General features: G+C 37.4%; 1 protein-coding gene across 15 annotated transcripts in view; it reads left to right on the top strand.

Moving 5' to 3' along the window:
• Positions 1-18,857, top strand: part of LOC108362756 (protein split ends-like) — a 140,951-nt gene that overhangs the window by 90,640 nt on the left and 31,454 nt on the right. The window lies entirely within an intron of this gene.

Below are 18,857 nucleotides of genomic sequence, written 5' to 3' on the forward strand. Positions count from 1 at the left end.
AAGTTTTGTTGCTGTGTTTTTTTTTGTTAATGTTTTTCAATTCTACCTACATATATCGAGATATGGGTGATCCTCCACAAACTGTCGTATTCTTGTCCTACCTATCCATTATCGCTCATTATCGCTGATAAAATGTTGAAAATTTTCACAATATCTATAAAGATGGTAGTACTCATTCTCATCTCATTACGCGGTTAATTTTTTTATTTTTCTGACCACACATTGTAGAGAATTGTGCCTTCTACACATCCCTGCAAAAATTAGTTGGACATTTTCGGCTCCCGATCCATCTATTATCCATAGAGAGAATCACCCATATATGCATAAGCACGGATGGTTGTATGTCTACATGCGTAGATAAATGTATGTACATATATTGTTAAGGAACTTTATTTACATCTTTATGGACAAATTCATATACATTTGTGTGTACAAAAAAAAAACATCAAAATCTCGTCATGGGCACCTATGCAAGTGCGAATTCGGAGTTGGTGTTGTAGCTCATGATGCTGCGTTACAACGTAAATGGTTGCACCTGTCCTCATTTTCGACCTCCGTAACGGAAGATAACATCCGGGATTTTGTAGTGAGGCATGCTGGTGTGAATAAAAATTCGCTATTATGCTATAAGCTAGTAAAGAAGGATACACCTGTCTCAACTTTGAATAGTATAATTTTTAAGCTAGGTATTCCCCTAACCGCATACGATAAATTGCTTAATCCTGACTGTTCGCCCGTTCCGTTTTTTTTTTTTTTCAAAAAGATGTACACCAAATACAAGAAACTTAGAAATACCATCTAATAATTCGTCGGCCAATAAGATCATAAAAATATATTTTCAAAATGCTTCAGGTCTTAGAACCAAGGCAGAAGATGTACGTACATATATGTAGCTCGCTTTGTGAGTATGATATACATATTCGTAATTACTGAAACTTGGCTTAATGCTCAATTTTTTGACGCCGAGTTTTTTGATCCAAAATTCTATGATGTTTTTCGTAAAGACAGAGATCCGAACAAAACGGGGCTTAGTAGAGGAGGCGGTGTACTTATAACTACGCGATGTAATCTACTAGCTTTTTCCGTCCCGCTAAAGGATGATAACTCTCTGTTTGATCAACTTTGTGTGCGCCTTCACAGTAATTTCGGTCTAACTCACAACTGTGTGTCCTACATACTGCCATGCAGTGATGAATCCACCTACAAGGCTCACGTAGACAATATACTAGCGCTTCACAACGAGACTGGATAGCATACGCTTTGTGTGTTAGGAGACTACAATCTAAATAATTTAAGTTGGGCCGTTTTATTTATTTATAAGTCCCACTAATGTGAGTAATTCGTCAAAAACATATTTAGTTGATAATTTCTTGGGTATTGAGCTAGTTGAAGTTAATATTTTCCATAATACTTATAAGTCATGATATTAAGTTTAAGTTATATCCCCCGCCGTCAGCTGTTTCCGCGCCTAACTTACATCACTCTCCACTTATATTAGCAGTTGAGTCTATAGAGTTTTTTGAAATTCCTATGGAGAATCCTAAGATGTCTTTTAACTATAATCGTTGTAATTTGCAGACTTTAAATTATCTCTTATCTGAAATAAATTGGGACATTATCATAGGGGTTGGTGATGTTGCCGACTGTTTTAGAGTATTTACAAATACTGTTCTTAAATTACGTAAACAACATGTTCCTATTATTTCAAAGCATCCTTATAAACTCACATGGTTCTCGAGAGATATAAGACTTATGTGCAAAATTTTGAAAATAATATTAAAGTAAACCCGAAAAATTTTTGACGCTTTGAAAAGTCAAAAAAATGTGTTTCTAATATTCCCACGTCGGTTTTTTACAATGATAAAAAGGCTAGCTCAATTTCCGAAGCTGCAAATCTTTTTGCTGATTTCTTTGCGTCGAATTTCGTATTAGATGATGATTATATCGTCGACCCGGACACCGCGAATGTTTGTGCCTCTGAGTCATCTTTTAACTTTGGCTGTTTGGCTATTTCAAAATTATCCACAGTACCTAAGTTACTTGAGTGCATCATAAAAGACAAAATTTTTTCAAACCTCAGGCAGTTAATTTCTATCAATCAGCATGGTTTTGAAACGGGAAGATCGACTTTAACCAATCTAGCGGTATTCTCGGATGATTGTTTTGCTGCCTTTCAAATGGGCTGTCAGGTTGATTCAATCTATAGCGATTTTTCTAAAGCCTTTGACAGAATCTCACATAAAATTCTGCTTATCAATCTTTTCAAGCTGGGCTTTCACTCTGTGTTTCTGCGATGGAGACAAAGCTATGTCGTTATTGATGACATTTCTTCTAACGCATTTGTTTCAACCTCTGGTATCCCCAGGTTGTATACTGGGTCCGCTGCTTTTCATTATATTTGTGAATGACATAGAATCGTGCTTTTCTACAGCTAAATCCCAAATGTATGCGGATGAATTAAAAATCTACTCGGTTATAAAAAATGCTCGAGACTAAAGTAATCTGCAAGCTGAGCTCGATATGTTGTACCTTTGGTGCACTAAAAACAAATTGCCTCCTAACATTAAGAAATGCCACCAAATGACGTTTTCTAAGCTTCATAATCCTATCCGTAACACCTATCGTATTTAGTCAACAAATTTAGACTCGGTGAATGAGGTCAAATACCTGGGGGCATATTTTGATGCAAAATTTAGTTTTGTTACACATGTTAATTATGTTGTCTCTAAATATTACTCGATGCTCGCCTTTCTACGGCGCAATAGTTCTTCGTTGTCAGATCCGTACACTTTGAAACTATTGTATTCGTCCTTTGTCCGTTCGATATTAGAGTATGCCGTTTTCGTTTGGAGGTCTTACCACTAAAAACATATAAATCGATTAGAATCTGTACAGAAAGCGTTTATCCGGTTTACCCTACGCTCTCTGCACTTCTCTGAACCTAGGCCTGAGTATAGCTCTAGCTGTCAGTTGATCAACCTAATGACACTGCACAACACTGTTGATTGTCCAGTACTGTTAGGTAAAATTAATTTCAGTGTTCCTTGTAGAATGTTGCATCATTATGAGGTGTTTTATGTTGTCACCAGCAATACTGTATATAGCCTTAATGCCCCGGTTAATAGAACTCTCGTGGATTTGAATAAGCTCTTTGTTTCTTTGGACCTCGACCTCTCATCCTCTAAATTTGGCTTTAATTCCCAAGTAAAAACATTACTAAGTAAAAATAGTGCTATTTAAAGAATGCTTTAGGGGTGTGGATAAAATTATAAAGGGCGAGGAAACGCCCTTATTCCTGATAATATGAACGTTTCAAACGTTCCATATTTAAATTGGGCTCCACTTGTATCAGCTTACGTCGAGCGCACATTTAGTACATTCAAGGCTTTTCTTCGCGAAAATCGAATGAAAATGCTGCCAGAAAACTTCAAAATACATCATGTGGTTCAATGTTACTACAACTATACAGATTAAAGTTTTATGAGTTAGAAACTCGAAAGGATAAAATAGTCAAAAATTCAAAGTAAAAATTTTTCATATAATGAAACTAGTTCATAGTTTTTCTTCTTTTACATTTCTAAAATAAATGTATTTTTTGATTGTTCTTCGTATTTTCTGTCTTTTTTTAGTGCCTTATTTTGCTTTTTTTGCAATACCTAGTGCCTTTTCCTGCCTTTTTCGCTATTTTATTTTGCCTTTCCCAGCCTATTTCGTTATTTTATTTTGCCTTTTTTTACAGGTTTTTAGGTCCTAAAAATCCGTTCCCTGGTAATTAGCATTAGTTTTAAATTTACCTATGCTTCAATTCAATTCAATTTAGTTTATTTTGCTCAAGTAAGACTATTGTCCCTTAAAGTACATCGACATTTGGAAATTTATCTTTGTATAATTCAATATTTCATTATAAGTAAATACATTAGTTACTACTATTATTATCATTTATATCTTATATTTAATTTAGTGAGAAATAAAGTAGGAGAGCATATACATGCATAAGTATTTAGTTAAAGTAAACAGAGTTAGAGAAGTGTGTTTTCTATTGCAAAAAACTCCATTAAGGCCAATTTAAAGCGCGCTGTATTGCGTTCATTTTTAACGACATTCGGTAATGAGAACAAAGAACGTTCTAGATGACGAGAGATATTTTTAGCGTGGAACAATGAGGTTGCAAGTCATGTCTGACTTCGCGAAACATAAATTTTTAAAGAGGTATTCTGGTTGCGATAATTAAGGAAATTAGTAAGACTGCAGCCCATTATCTTAAAAGAAAACTCCGATATGTGCTCAAATTTTCGCTTCGAAAAGATATATCGTGCACAATTGTTCAGAGCAAGTTGCAGCTTTTTCTGTGATTCACAATCCATATTTCCATACAAGAGCCCACCAAACGATATCAATGGAACTATGAGAGTTCTCACCAATTTCAGTTTCACATTTAAAGGAATCAAGTCGGCTGTGTACCATAATAAAATAAAGTAGATTTTGCTTAGAATATAGTTAATATGGTCTTTACATCCAAGGTATGAATTTAATTTAAACCCTAAGCTAGTAACAACGGACTCGTATTTGATAGTAATTCCCTGTACGGTCAAAGATGGTAAATTCTTTACAAGTTGCGAGGAGTACGTAATACAAATGGCTTTTGTCTTAGAGGCATTTAGATTTAAGTTATTATTTTTCGCCCACGAAGAGATGCGTTCGAGGTCTTCGTTTACTCTAAACACCAAATCCTCAGATAGGCCAATCGGACGAGAAAAATATACTTGTGCATCGTCTGCATAAAAATGTATCGAAACAGTCTTACAAAAATAAGTTATATCGTTAATAAACATACTGAATAAAATTGGACCAAGTATAGATCCCTGAGGCACCCCCGAATGATAGCGCTTCATCTCAGAGCAGTTGCTTATAATAACTACTTTCTGCCAACGATTACTGAGGTAATTTTCAAGCAATCTTAGAGAGCTAGCAGATAATCCAAAACAATTATTTAATTTTATGAAAAGAATTTAATGATCTACTGTGTCGAAAGCTTTTGAAAAATCTAAAAGCGTCAGAACAGTTAAATCGCCTCTGTCATAGGCAGGGCGAATGTCTTCAACAACCTTGAGCAAATCTGTTGCACAACTATGGCGGGCTCTAAAACCAGACTGACATTCGGTTAGTAGCTTATTTTTATTAAGGTATTCAGTAATTTGAACAACAACTAACTTTTGGCAGATTTTAGAAAAAGCTGGCAATATGCTTATTGGACGAAAATCCGTTGGCAAAGTAGCCGATGGCTTTTTTGCAGTTGGGATAACTTTCGCTACCTTCCATGCATCGGGGAAAGTTGAACTTGTTATTGAAAAATTAATAATGTGAGTCAAAGTGGGAACTATGTTTAGTGCTATAATTTTCAAAAACCTAAGGCTTATACCATCCTCTCCAACAGCGTTTGATTTTATGGAGTACAGACTTCTTATGGCATCATCCTCAGTTACTGCGTTAAACTGCAAAGCATTGTCAGGTGCATGTAGCAAATTTTTGTCTATTTTGAAACTTCTATTATGTTTGCAGTTGCTCGACTGTAAAAAGAAGTCGTTAATGGAATCAGGGTCCGAATCGCATCCCGAATCGATCTTACATCCGATACCTACGGATTTAAGATTTTTCCACAGACTTTTAGCTGATAAATTAATATCAAGTTTTGTCTGAAAAAGTCTTTTGGAATTCCTTATTGTAAGCGTGGCGTGATTTCTGGTGCAGTTTAGTCTGTAAGAATTGTAAATTCATACACATACCGAAATAAATAAATAAATAATTAGACAACGTCAATAAAATAAAAATAAAAATTCTTTTTTTTTTGATAAATTTAAATCTTGTAAATTTTTCATGTTACTATAACTATTCGTATAAATTCATGGTCATCGCCAAATGGATTCATCATACAATATTAAGCTCCGAATACTGTTATTTGGTAAAAGTTTTTCAGAATAAATACAGAATTTGTTTATTTTTTTCTAAGTTCCAAATTACACTGGTCTTGCAAATAACTATCCTGAAAAAATCTAGGGAACTTATGTCCAGGACTTCCCGGCCTCAGAACGCATTTTTTTCTATGATAACAAAATACATATGTCAAATTTATCCAGTGTTAGTATTTTCGAATCCTAAAAATTGTTTGAAAGTTGTCCGTGGATGTATTTATATTTTACCAGGGACGTGCATTAATTAATTAACGGAAACATTAACCGAACCGATATTTTCCGCAAATGTTTGATCCGAACCGAACCCAATTTTTAGTACTCTTTTATTTTTTCTTCTGTATTTTTACTGAGTAGCATATGGCATAAATTTGGCAGCACTTAATTCGTTAAGATATATAGTACTGTTTTGATTAATTTCTGAAGTGATAGATTTAAGCTGATATTCAGTAAACGCCTGATTATGGCAACTTAACTTAACATAACGGAACGTAGAACTTAGAGATTCAAAATGAAACAGATTTCGACGTTTCTGTAAGGGACGTTAAGTTTCGGCTGTTCAAATATAAGCAACACCCATTTAACATAAATTTTAAGAGAGAGCCGTAAGTTACGTTAAGTTGCTATAATCAGACCATAACAGTATGTAAATTCCCCAAAGAGTTACTGGGGAATGATGTTGAAGGTACATTTCCCGGGCAGGTATAAATCTATGTTTACGCACCTTTCTTCGCCATCGACTAGGTCACGCGTCTTTCTTCGCCGAAGTTTTTCATAGGCGTCTTTTTTCGTAAATTTTTTTACCTGTAATTTTTCGCTGTCAAAACACTATCGCGCCTCTATTCGTGTCTAGTGACGACATACTAATTATGTATGTACATCTGTATACTGTAAAGAATTTTATATAATTTCTTATTCGATTTGAATTGTTAAAATATTTTAGGATCATAAAGTGCTATTTAGGTATACTTATGCAACGCTTTTAAAAACCCCCTGTATGAAAATTAAAACATTAAACTGCAGAAACTCCTACTGGTGATGTAAAAAGTGTTGAAGGCAGCTTAACGACTATGTATGTATGTATATTCGTATTTATTGTCGCGGCTAATTAGGCATTGTGAAAAACGCATCACTGTTCCAACGAAATTACTCGTAACTTATGTATATTGAAAACTTAAAATTCGTGCATACATACATGCATACGTGTGTATGTAATTATTTGCTCAGAATAATACAGAAATGCATATTTATGTTTTCAAATCTTGTTGCAATGCGGCATACGTAACCACTATTGCAGCGGAAAATTTTGTAGGCGGCTTGTATCATTACGTTGTTGTGCTCAGATTGTCGCAAGCGTAACACAGCGCTATGAAATATCTTATACGAGTATTGCTGCATATAACTGAAAAAAAAAAAAATGATGTCGCTTTATATGAACTTATTGTAGTTGTGGGAACTACATATACAAGAACATTTTCGGATGAAGATATTGCTCTAAAATTGCAATTGTTTGCTTGTTATTTCTAGATATGCCGTCGTGCATGTCTTGGCATGTGTAGGTACATACATATTTCCAAACATATATACATATATACATCTGTAGATGCATAGATACCCTGCAAACAAACATGCGACTAATACCACTTTTGATCTGTTTATATAAAATGAACTGATCGCGTTTGTTTGAGCAAGTCCCATGAAGAGACTAATTATTCCCCTTTATACCCGAATGGATTTTAAATAGCAACTAGACCGCTTTTAAAAAACAAAAATTAAAAAACGTTCGCTAAGAGAATACATACTTTCTCTCCATGCCAACGTCGCGCATAAAATTTCGTTGGAGATGTACCCGATCCCCAATTCGCATAAATAGCAGCCAACCAATGCGACACCTCCAGAGCCCTTTGCAGCTGCGCAGGTATAATGCCATCAGTCTCCGGCGACTTGAAGGGTTTGAACGAATTTATCGCGGGGCCATGTGACAATCGTCCAGAAGATCAGAGAAGTACAGGACCTGAAGTACAAAATATTCCAAAGAAATTCAAAAAGTTAAAAAAGAAGTACTGTCCTTCCGAAATAAGTACGGTTGGTCACATTAGGGTTGTTACATAATGTTAGAAATTCATTGCAAATGTTTGCATTAATTTCATTTTCGTTTCCAAATAGTTGGTTAAGAATAATTCAAAACTGAAGCATGTCCCACCCGTGTCAACCAAGGGTAGGACAGTTGTCACAGGTGGGTTTACATACAAAAACTTTTAGCTAGTCCAAACAAACTTGTAAATCTCTAAGATAAACTCGGAGTATATCATCCAAATTGCATTGCAATCGGATGCACCGCACCGAAGTGCATTAGAAAAATGCATTCAGTTGCTGATAATTCACGCTCTCACACATTTTTATACATTAGTATGGGTGTCACCATTGTTATCTGAAGAAGATTTTGAGTGCAGTGGTATATCGTGAGTCTTAATATGACTATCCTAAGACACAAATTGGGTGAATTGAACTCCTCCTTGGCTTCTTATGTTTTTTAATAACTATTCTTTAATATGGACCGCACTTTTTAGTGCTCCATTTCATATAAAAAATCGTACGTGTCCAACCAAAGACAAAGGAATTTCGGATTTTTTTTATAAGAAAGCAATAAATTTTGCCTGGCTTCAAGCAGCATGGGAAAAAAATAAAAATGTTTTTTTCTTAACAGCGGTCGGCCCTCGGCAGGCAATGGCAAACCTCCGAGTGTATTTCCGCCATGACAAACAGCTTCTAATAAAAATACAATCGCCGTTCGGAGTCGGCGTAAAACTGTAGGTCCCTCCCCATTGTGTGACAACATCAAGCGATTTTGGCCGAGTCCAAAACAGCAGGCCAGTCATTTCTATTCTGTGCTAACTGACGCCAATTGGAAATGCCAAGTGAAGCCAAGTCCTTCTCCACCTGGTCTTTCCAACGCAGAGGAGGCCTTCCTCTTCCTCTGTTACCAGCATCGCGGCCCGCGTTGAATATTTTCAGAGCTGGAGCGTCGGTGTCCATTCGAACGACATGGCCAAGCCAGTGGAGCCGTTGTATTTTAATTCGCTGCACTATGTCCATGTCGTTGTAAAGCTCATACATCTTTCCATCGTCTGCGGTACTCGCCGTCACCAATGCGTAAAGGTCCGTAAATCTTTCGCACAATCTTTCTCTCGAAAACTCCAAGAGCCGCCTCATCAGATGCTTTCATTGTCCATGCCTCCGCGCCATACACCAGCACAGGCATGATGAGTGACTTATAGAGTGTGATCTTTGTACGACGAGAGAGGACTTTACTTCTCAATTGCCTACTCAACCCAAAGTAGCACTTGTTGGCAAAAGTCATTATCCGTTGGATTTCAAGGCTGACATTATTATTGGAGTTAAAAACGAAGTCGTCTACTTTTTCAAACTTGTAACTGTCACGTAGGTGCCAAGACGCGTATGCTCTGACTGTTTGTGTAATGACAGGATACAGGAGATACTTCGTTTTGTCCTCGTTCACCACCAGACCCATTCGCTTTGCTTCTCTATCCAATCCCGAGAAGGCAGAACAGATGTAGCCCTTGTTTTCACCAATAATATCGATGTCGTCGGCATACGCCAGCAATTGAACGCTCTTGTAAAGTATTGTTCCTGAGCGCTTCAGTTCTGCGGCTCTTATTATATTCTCCAACATCAGATTAAAGAAATCACACGAAAGGGAGCCGCCTTGTCTGAAACCTCGTTTGGTATCAAACGGCTCGGAGAGGTCCTTCCCTATTCTGACGGAGCTGGTGGTATTGCTCAACGTCATTTTACACAGCCGTATTAGTTTCGCGGGGATACCAAATTCAGACATCGCGGCATAAAGGCAACTTCTCTTCGTGCTGTCGAAAGCGGCTTTGAAATCGACAAATAGATGGTGTGTGTCGATCCTATTCTCGCGGGTCTTTTCCAAGATTTGGCGTATTGTGAATACCTGATCTATGGTGGATTTTCCAGGCCTAAAGCCACACTGATAAGGTCCAATCAGCTCGTTGACGGTGGGCTTCAGTCTTTCGCACAATACGCTCGATAAGACCTTGTAACCTATGCTTAGAAGGCTAATTCCGCGGTAGTTGGCGCGTATGGCGGGGTCGCCTTTCTTGTGGATTGGGCAGAGCACACTTAAATTCCAGTCGTCGGGCATGCGTTCATCTGACCATATTCTGCATACGAGCTGATGCATGCACCTCATCAGCTCCTCGCCGCCGTACTTGAATAGCTCGGCTGGCAGGCCGTCAGCTCCAGCAGCTTTGTTGTTTTTCAGCCGCGTAATCGCTATTCGTACCTCGTCATAGTCAGGCGGTGGGGCAGCTACTCCATCATCATCGACTGGGGACTCGGGTTCGTCTTCTTCACTACTTTCAGCGCTGCTGCCATTCAGTAGGTTGTAAAAGTGTTCCCTCCACAATTTAAATATATTCTGGACATCGGTCACTAGGTCGCCATTGTTATTCTTACAAGAGTTCGACCTGGTCTTGAAACCTTCCGTAAGTCGCCTAACCCTCTGGTAGAATTTTCGAGCGTTCTTCCTGCCAGCATCTCAAGCTCTTCGCACTCACGTATTTCAGCCTCTCGCTTCTTATTGCGGCAAATACGTCTCGCTTCCTTCTTCATTTTCCTATAACGGTCCCACATGGCTCACATTGCGCCCGATCGCAGCGTGGCCCTGTAGGCGGCATTTTTTTTCTCTGTTGACATTCCTCATCGTACCAGTTCTCGCTGAAATCCAACCGCTCGCTGAAATCCAACTACTTCTTCGGCGGCGGTACTTAATGATCGGGAAATGTGGTTCCACTGCTCGCGTACGTCGGATTGTTGAAGAGTGCTCTCAGAGAGCAGGTGTGTGAGTCGAGTGGCGAATAAATTGGCCGTCTGTTGTGATTGCAGCTTTTCGACGTTAAGCTTTCCTTGCATTGTTGGGCACACATTTTTTGCTGCACAGAGGCGGGTGCGTATCTTGGCTACAACAAGATAGTGGTCCGAGTCGATGTTTGGCCCTCGGAGTGTACGTACGTCCAAAACGCTTGAAGCATGCCTTCCGTCTATCACAACATGATCGATTTGGTTTCTCGTTTTTCGATCTGGAGACAGCCATGTAGCTTGGTGGATGTTCTTATGCTGGAACCTAGTACTACATATTACCATATTTCGGGCCCCGGCGAAGTCGATCAGCCTCAGTCCGTTATCGGACGTTTCGTCGTGGAGGCTGAATTTTCCGACAGTGGCGCCAAAGATCCCTTCCTTGCCCACCTTGGCATTAAAATCGCCAAGCACGATTTTGACATCGTGTCGGGGGCAGCGCTCATATGTACGTTCCAAGCGCTCATAGAAGAGATCCTTGGACGCCTCATCCTTCTCTTCCGTCGGGGCATGGGCGCAGATGAGCGAGATGTTGAAGAATCTAGCTTTGATGCGGATTGTGGCTAGACGTTCGTCCACCGGGGTGAACGCCAGTACTCGGCGACGGAGTCTCTCTCCTACCACAAATCCTACACCGAATTTGCGCTCCTTTACGTGGCAACTGTAGTAGACGTCGCAAGGCTTCACGCTTACTTTTCCTTGCCCCGTCCATCGCATTTCTTGGATGGCGGTGATGTCAGCCTTTGTCTTCCCGAGGACATCAACCAGCCGGGCAGAGACACCTTCCCCATTAGGGGTCCGGATATTCCAGGTGCATACCCTTAAATCATAGTCCTTTATACGTTTGCCGTGGTCGTCATCAGAAAAAGGGGGTCTCATCCGAGGCTGTTTTTTATTTTTCATTGGGCGGGGTTTGAACGTGGCGGGACCCAAACCCAGCGCACGCGACAACATCAAGCCGCACGCCACAAATCGGAGGAGAAGCTCGGCCAAACACTAACATATGGGTAAGCGCCAATTTACTATTATTATTAATAATTTTCGTTGTAGGTGTTGCTTTCGTGGTGTTTTCGTTGTAGGTTATGTTTTTTGTCCCACCCATGACAGAAGAAATAACTCAGATTTTTTCCCATATAAATGTAAGTTGGAAGTTTTTTCGTATTTTTTTGGTAATAACTCATATAGTAGTAAATAAGGTGTAGCTTTAACGAAATGTAGAATTTTTGAGGACTTTACACTTAAATTAAAAAAAATAATGAAGATTTTTGCAATTCAAATGTCCCACCCGTGGAGTTGGAATATCCAATATAAGAAACTAATTTGTATGAAGCTTGCAGAAGCACGATATCAATATGTAGATACATATAAGCTCTCTCGGGGCACATTCGTATGGATGCACGTCTATATAAATAGAATAGTGTTTTGGAAAATTATTGAAATTTTCATTATCAATTTATTACGTTCAATTATGTAATAACTACTACTATGTACATATACTTTTACTTGCTCATGCAATAGCATACATTGATGTGTAGCTTAATTCACGGTCTTTAAACTATTCCAACAAACATAGCCACACATACATTCACATAATGCTTCGAATAAATGTAGAGTAAGGCCGCCCAAAAATAACATGGCGGCGGAATGCTTTCATTTTCCGCTTCCTCGACCCATTTCTGTTCTGTCGTTACTGCAACAAACGGGAGTATGCAGCATTCAAGCTACCCTGACAACTTCCAGTGCTTTTAGCTGCATGCATCCTTTGCCGATCAAACTGTGCTTTTGTATCAACATCGTTGATTTAATATTCAATAAAAAGGATTCTATGCATTATTTGGTGCATAATAGAGTGAGCATAAGGGGAAACTAACACTACGGGTATACGAGTACATGTTGTGAATTTGTTATTTGTTTTTCAGGAGAAAGAGGGCGATAAGTGCATACCCACCATGCAAAATATGAGAAATAGGCAACAATCGTCAATGGCAACAAATTGGCGACTCACCGATTTATTGCTGTGGAGACAAATCGGCAACATCACTCCGTTCATGTCAATTTTGAATAAAAAAGTTCTCAAAAATTCCGAATCTTATGAATATGGCGTCAATAGTATTGGCCAAAAGCATCTAAATTATGCCCAAGGACAAGATTTAAGAAATAGGAAGCCTTACAGCGAGAAAATTAATTATTTCCGATTGTAAGTTGCGATTTGGTATACAAAAAAAATAAATGAAGTATTAAAAAGAATAAAATTATTCCAAATATCGCCTGAAGCGATAAGAAAAGGACTCATTCAGGTAATAAGAAAACGACTCGCCCAGGCGTGTTGCCTTCGGCGGACGTTTTAGAGCGACCGGTAATAGGAAATCGATTCGATGGCAATGTTACCGGCAATAAATTTGTTTCCGAGGGCGACACGTTTTCTTATTGCCGGCAACACAAATTGTTTGGTGGGTACATACATATGTTCATATATGTATGTATATGTTTTATATGCATGTATGTATCTTTCCTGGAGCAAAGCTACTCGCTATATTTTACGGGCTCCTTTTTAATTAAGCACGAGTTTGCGCAATAACCAAAAGTCTCTTTTGCGTCACCAAAAATGTCCTTTCCGGCAAGTGGCGTCTCTCTCTTTATATGTATGTATATTTATATGTACTGGCAGCCTGCATCCCAGCTAAAAATATACATACTCTAATGTAAATAAATATGTATATATGTATGTACGTGCATATCCCGTATATACTAGTCTCTTGTGTAAGTATTGCATACATATAAAATCTATATGGTTGTTAACACAAATGAAAATGTATTTAGGGAAATCTTTTTTGCGCGCACGAACGTAACCGAACCCCTGTCGTGGCTATAAATTGCCGCATTTGACAAAGTTTGAGGTTCATTTCGCCGAAGCAACTACGATAGTTGGTGCGCCCCCACCCCTCCGCGAAAAACAATGCACCGCACGGCAAGAAAATTTCAGCTGACAGCAAGAGCATCAAGAGAAACAAGAAGAGCTTAATTGAGGTCGAAAGTTTAAAATAATAATCATAGTTTAAATCAAATAGAAACAAAAGTAAGTGTGGCGTTTATCTGCCCACTGCAATGGGTATTAGAAGTACATACATATGTACATCCGCATATATGTATATATGTACATACATATGGATAGCATATATATGTACATATCTATGCACATACATATGTATGAATATATTTAAACCATGTATACATACATACGTATGTATAGCGTATGCAAGCATATAATACCAACTTAACGTATGTATATAAAACATATGTAAAATCGTTGCCGTTACACATGGGCGTCTGCTAATCAAAGAAAAAAATGCGAAATCTTTGAATCAAAAAGTGAATTTTTCCGCATTTACCATTTATTATGTAAATATAGATATAGATTTACGTAAATATTTAATATGTACATATATGTACTATGTATGTACATATGTACAGGGACGAACAAAAGTATTGGCACAGTGAAATTTTCGCAATATAAGCAAAGTTGTTTATTCTAATTTATTTTCGATAATATTTTATAAAAATATACTTCATACTAGAAATAGGCACGGGACTAAATATTCAATCCGGTCCCTCCCATCCCGAAATTCAATTTTTAAATCCCGAGACCGCCCATCCCGAAGATTTTCCTGGTTCCCAAGTAAACGAAATTCTCCTCTTTCTCAAAGTTGTAACTGTCAACAGTGAAGTGGGCGCGAATGCGCTAACTATTTGTTTGATGACAGGAGATACTTCGTCTTGTCTTCATTGACCACCAGACCCATTCGCTTTGCTTCCTTATCCAACTTGGAAAAGGCAGAACGATTGGCACACATCCTAAGTAAACTTCTGACGTTCGTATTCACTACGGGAAATGTTAAATTTTTGGTTTGATCTGTCAAAATTTCATCATTTCTATCAATTGGCATAGGCCATTAGAATAAATAACTTAACGATATATATCGATGCATAGAGTTTTTTTCTCTAAAATATCGCATTTATCGAATACGGCGAATGTCGCTCCTTTTGCAGCTCTATGGACTCATATAGCTCAATTATGCATACCTTGCACTGCACTGCATAGCATGTTATTTTTTCCCTAAAAATCAAAAACCAATAGACATATGCAATGCTGAGCGTTGGGTTACAAGCAGTGTTGCCAGGTCTTCGGCATGAGAAATCGTCCCTCTTGCTCTGAAAAAACGTCATTTTCTACCCAAAAACGTATTTTTTTTAATAAATGTACAAAAATTGTTCTTATTAAACTTTTATTGCATACAAAGGTAAATATGTACGTAAAATATATTAAAATATCATATCGACAGAGCACATTTAAAATTCATTGTAAACTGGTTTGAGATCGTTAATATAAAAATCAATTTATACATACAGTTGTGATCAGCTGATTAAGTCATAAACATTTTGATCGATGTTTATTATTTTTTCATAAAAGCCAAGCTCGTTATATGACAAACAAAATATAAATCCACATTTAAAACTTTGTGCAAAAATTATAAAACATCTGCAAATTTTCAGCTAGATTTTCAACTTTTTACTCAGATTTTTTAGATTTTTTTTTGAGTATGCAGTTTGATAGCCCATTAAATTTCAGGGCAACTTTAGAGGAGTTAAATAAACGCGTTGATTTTCAATATTTTTTTTTTTCTTGTAGACATTTGGTTATGGGCTCGGTTGTCGAAAATGTTAAATTACGCTCTGCTAAGAATATTTCAGCCTTTTTGCGTTCATTATGTTTTCAATAAAGTCTTTAAAAAGTTGCCAATTTTTTTCTGACGTTTTATGCTGCACAGTTTTTTTTGATACTTTTGTGAGCGTGCAATTGCTTTTAATGTGCAATTGCAAAACATTACAACAAGCCTCGTAACCTCATGTGTGTACACAACCAACCTTTGAACACGGGATCCTTAGTCCAAGAATCCAAAAACTGCGCGTAGGCTTGGTTTGCATCATATTTATGTGATATGTGTCCAAAAAATAAATATCTTTTGAAGCAGCTGCAGCAAAACACAAAGTTTGTAAAGATTTATTAGAAAATAATTCAAAATCAGTTCCACTTACAAGATTTAGTAACAAAGAAAAATTACTGGGAAGTTGAAAAACGCCATTTTTACAACAAAAAAAAGTCCAAACGTCAACAGGATACAAAAAACGTCCAAATCACGTTAAAAACTTCAACCTGGCAACGCTGGTTACAAGCAAAGCTCATTTAATAAATTCCTTAGTGTTCATTTACACACGGCGATTTTTGTTGCGGCAACTCGAAGTTTGGGGCACCGATATGCCCTTGCCCGGACAACACGCTTTGTGCTCTCGTTCGTCTGTGTAAATTAAGTTACCGGTTCGCAGCTAACAACAACAATTACATACAAAAAAGTCGCCGTGTGTAAATGAAAAGGGCAGCACCAAAAGGGAATATATGAAAAATCGCGTCGACAAAAGTTTCTGTATATAAACACGGACTGAACGAACGACACAGGATCACGAAAGAACAAGAGAGTGAAAAAGTCAATTTTTTGAGCGGGTACTATGCCATCAAGAATGATAGAATACAAGGATGCGCCGATTGCAGCAGAATTCGTGAGAGTAATTTTGGCGAGACGTCACCGTTAGAGCTGGGATACTATCGACAGTAATTCAATGGTATCGATAGTTGACAGGAGAGATTCTGTAACCAGTTAGCGACAAGTTTCGGATCGATATCGCACTTGTTGATGTAAAAATATTTCATATCATACGTCAACAAAACCGATACCGATTCGAAAATTGTCGCTAACGGGTTACCGAATCTGCCTACAAAAATGATATCGTCATATTCAGCTGGAATAAAAATGCTTCACACAAGTAAGAGTTTCTCTGTATTATGGCCCCGAACCGACATATATACATATTCTTTCTATATTTTTGGCCTATGTGCGCTTTTATTCGAAACCTAAATGTTTCGGTACCGAGTATCGAGAGTATTGGATAACTAAAAGTATTGACTCAGCACATCACTACTGCTGTCATCTCAACTGCGACATCAGCAAAACAGCCGATTCTGTCAAATTCACTGAGGGCCGATTAGCGGTATTGCCATCGGCGTCACCTTCTGTATTCTCTCCACCGTGCTACGCCATCTTGTTTCGCTGGAAAACGAAAGAAAAGTAAAACCAAAATAAACCGAAACTTAAGTTGACATTAGTCAAGAACACCGAACGTATACTTAAACGCAGTCTGTATATGCAGAATTTTGTCGATTACTTGAGCCCTCAGGGCTGCTTACTAAAGTGTTGCCACTCATCAATGCCTTTTCATAAACTTATCTTGGTAAAAACGTCAACTACAATTTTTCGTGCTATAAAAGCTTGTAGCTAAATAACAACTACTTAGTTTTCACCAAAAAGCCTTATTCAATAGTAAATTTCAAATATTTTAAACATATTTTGAAAATGAACTTATAACTTTTTTACTATCTGCAACCATTTAAAGAAGAAATAAATCAGCTGACACGGAAAAATTTAAATTCCGCAGATTTCTGCGCTACGGGCTACAACTACAGAAAAGTTCTGCGGTGTTGAGTTTTCATTTACATTGGGCTTTGGTAAGACAGATCCTGTCAGCTGACTCGGGTTTACGTACTGGTAGGTTTACGTTCTTGACTAATTTCAGCTTTATTGTCAGCCACTTTAAACGCATTAATTAAAATGATTCATTAAAAAGCTTTAAATCGTGTTTTCATGTTTAATTAACTCTTCGTTAGTTAAACAAAAGTGTAAAATAGTGGTGCATAGTCGCATTTAGAAAAAAGTAGGGTGATTTTGACATTAGCCTGAGTTTAAATTTGTTCGAATATTACAATTTGGTGGTGGCTTTTTACTGCAATTTTCTTCGTTTTTGCTTGTGACAATGTATACACAAGTAAGGTAACGAATAATTTAACACAACGACATGATTTATAGAAGAATTTGCATAGTAAAAATTAGTATTCATGCGTTCAACAATTACGCAGTTTTCAGCGTTCTCTTCGTTGTTTACTACTTGTTTACAACAAAGATGGCGTCGAGATTTGAACTGCTAGAAAATAACTTTTTTCTTTCTTTCCTTCTCTCGTGATCTTGTGTCTTTCGTTCATGGGGAGATAGCTTTGAGCCAAATGTCCGTTTTGCGCATATGCAGGTTTTCCATGTATTACGGCGCGTTTACATTGGACAATGCTGTCAAGACAATAAAGGCATACGTATTAGTAGTCAAAAACGCTGATAATTGTCTCCGTGGCGTAGGTGTGCTGACAATAGTTCATTTTGAGCAAAATGTCGGACGTGAACGTTTATTATAATCATGATGCAATAATACAAGGTGGTATCAGTTGTGACAGCTTGATTTGACACTGCCTTAGCTCAGTAGAATAAGAAGAAAAACGGGAAAAAATTAATCCCTATTTGGGTGAAAAATATAAAATTTCATGTTTTCGGCTTAACAAAATTTACTTTTTTATAGTATATTCGTAACGAAATCAAATTAAATAAGATAAAATACTTTTTGAGAAAACAAAAATAAAAAAATTCAACTATGTTTTTAGGCAAAGAATTGTTAAAGAAGTAACACGGTTTCACCTAAGGCAGTCAATATGGCGGAATTAGAGGGAGAAGTTGCCAACCGATAACACCTTGTATTATAGTTATTATTATAATAATTATTGCATCATGTATTATAATACGCATGTCGCGCAAGCTATTTAAGCTAAAAACTAAAAAAAAAAAAAATAAAGAAGGGATAAAGTTACATAAACATCAGCGTCTCTTATGTTATTTTAGTTCTTTTGTTATGAATTTCTCTTCATTCTTGCACAAGACGTCAAAATTATTGAATGCATACGTCAAATCATTGTCCGATTTACAATCTTGAAAATAATCAAGTTAGTGATTGAGACAATTGGAAAAGTATGCATGTATTAGTGAAAAAAAGTGTGCATGC

The sequence above is a fragment of the Rhagoletis zephyria genome, unplaced genomic scaffold (assembly GCF_001687245.7).
Source record: "Rhagoletis zephyria isolate East Lansing unplaced genomic scaffold, Rhagoletis_zephyria_1.1 Rzeph_scaffold_01093, whole genome shotgun sequence".
Lineage (NCBI taxonomy): Eukaryota > Metazoa > Arthropoda > Insecta > Diptera > Tephritidae > Rhagoletis > Rhagoletis zephyria.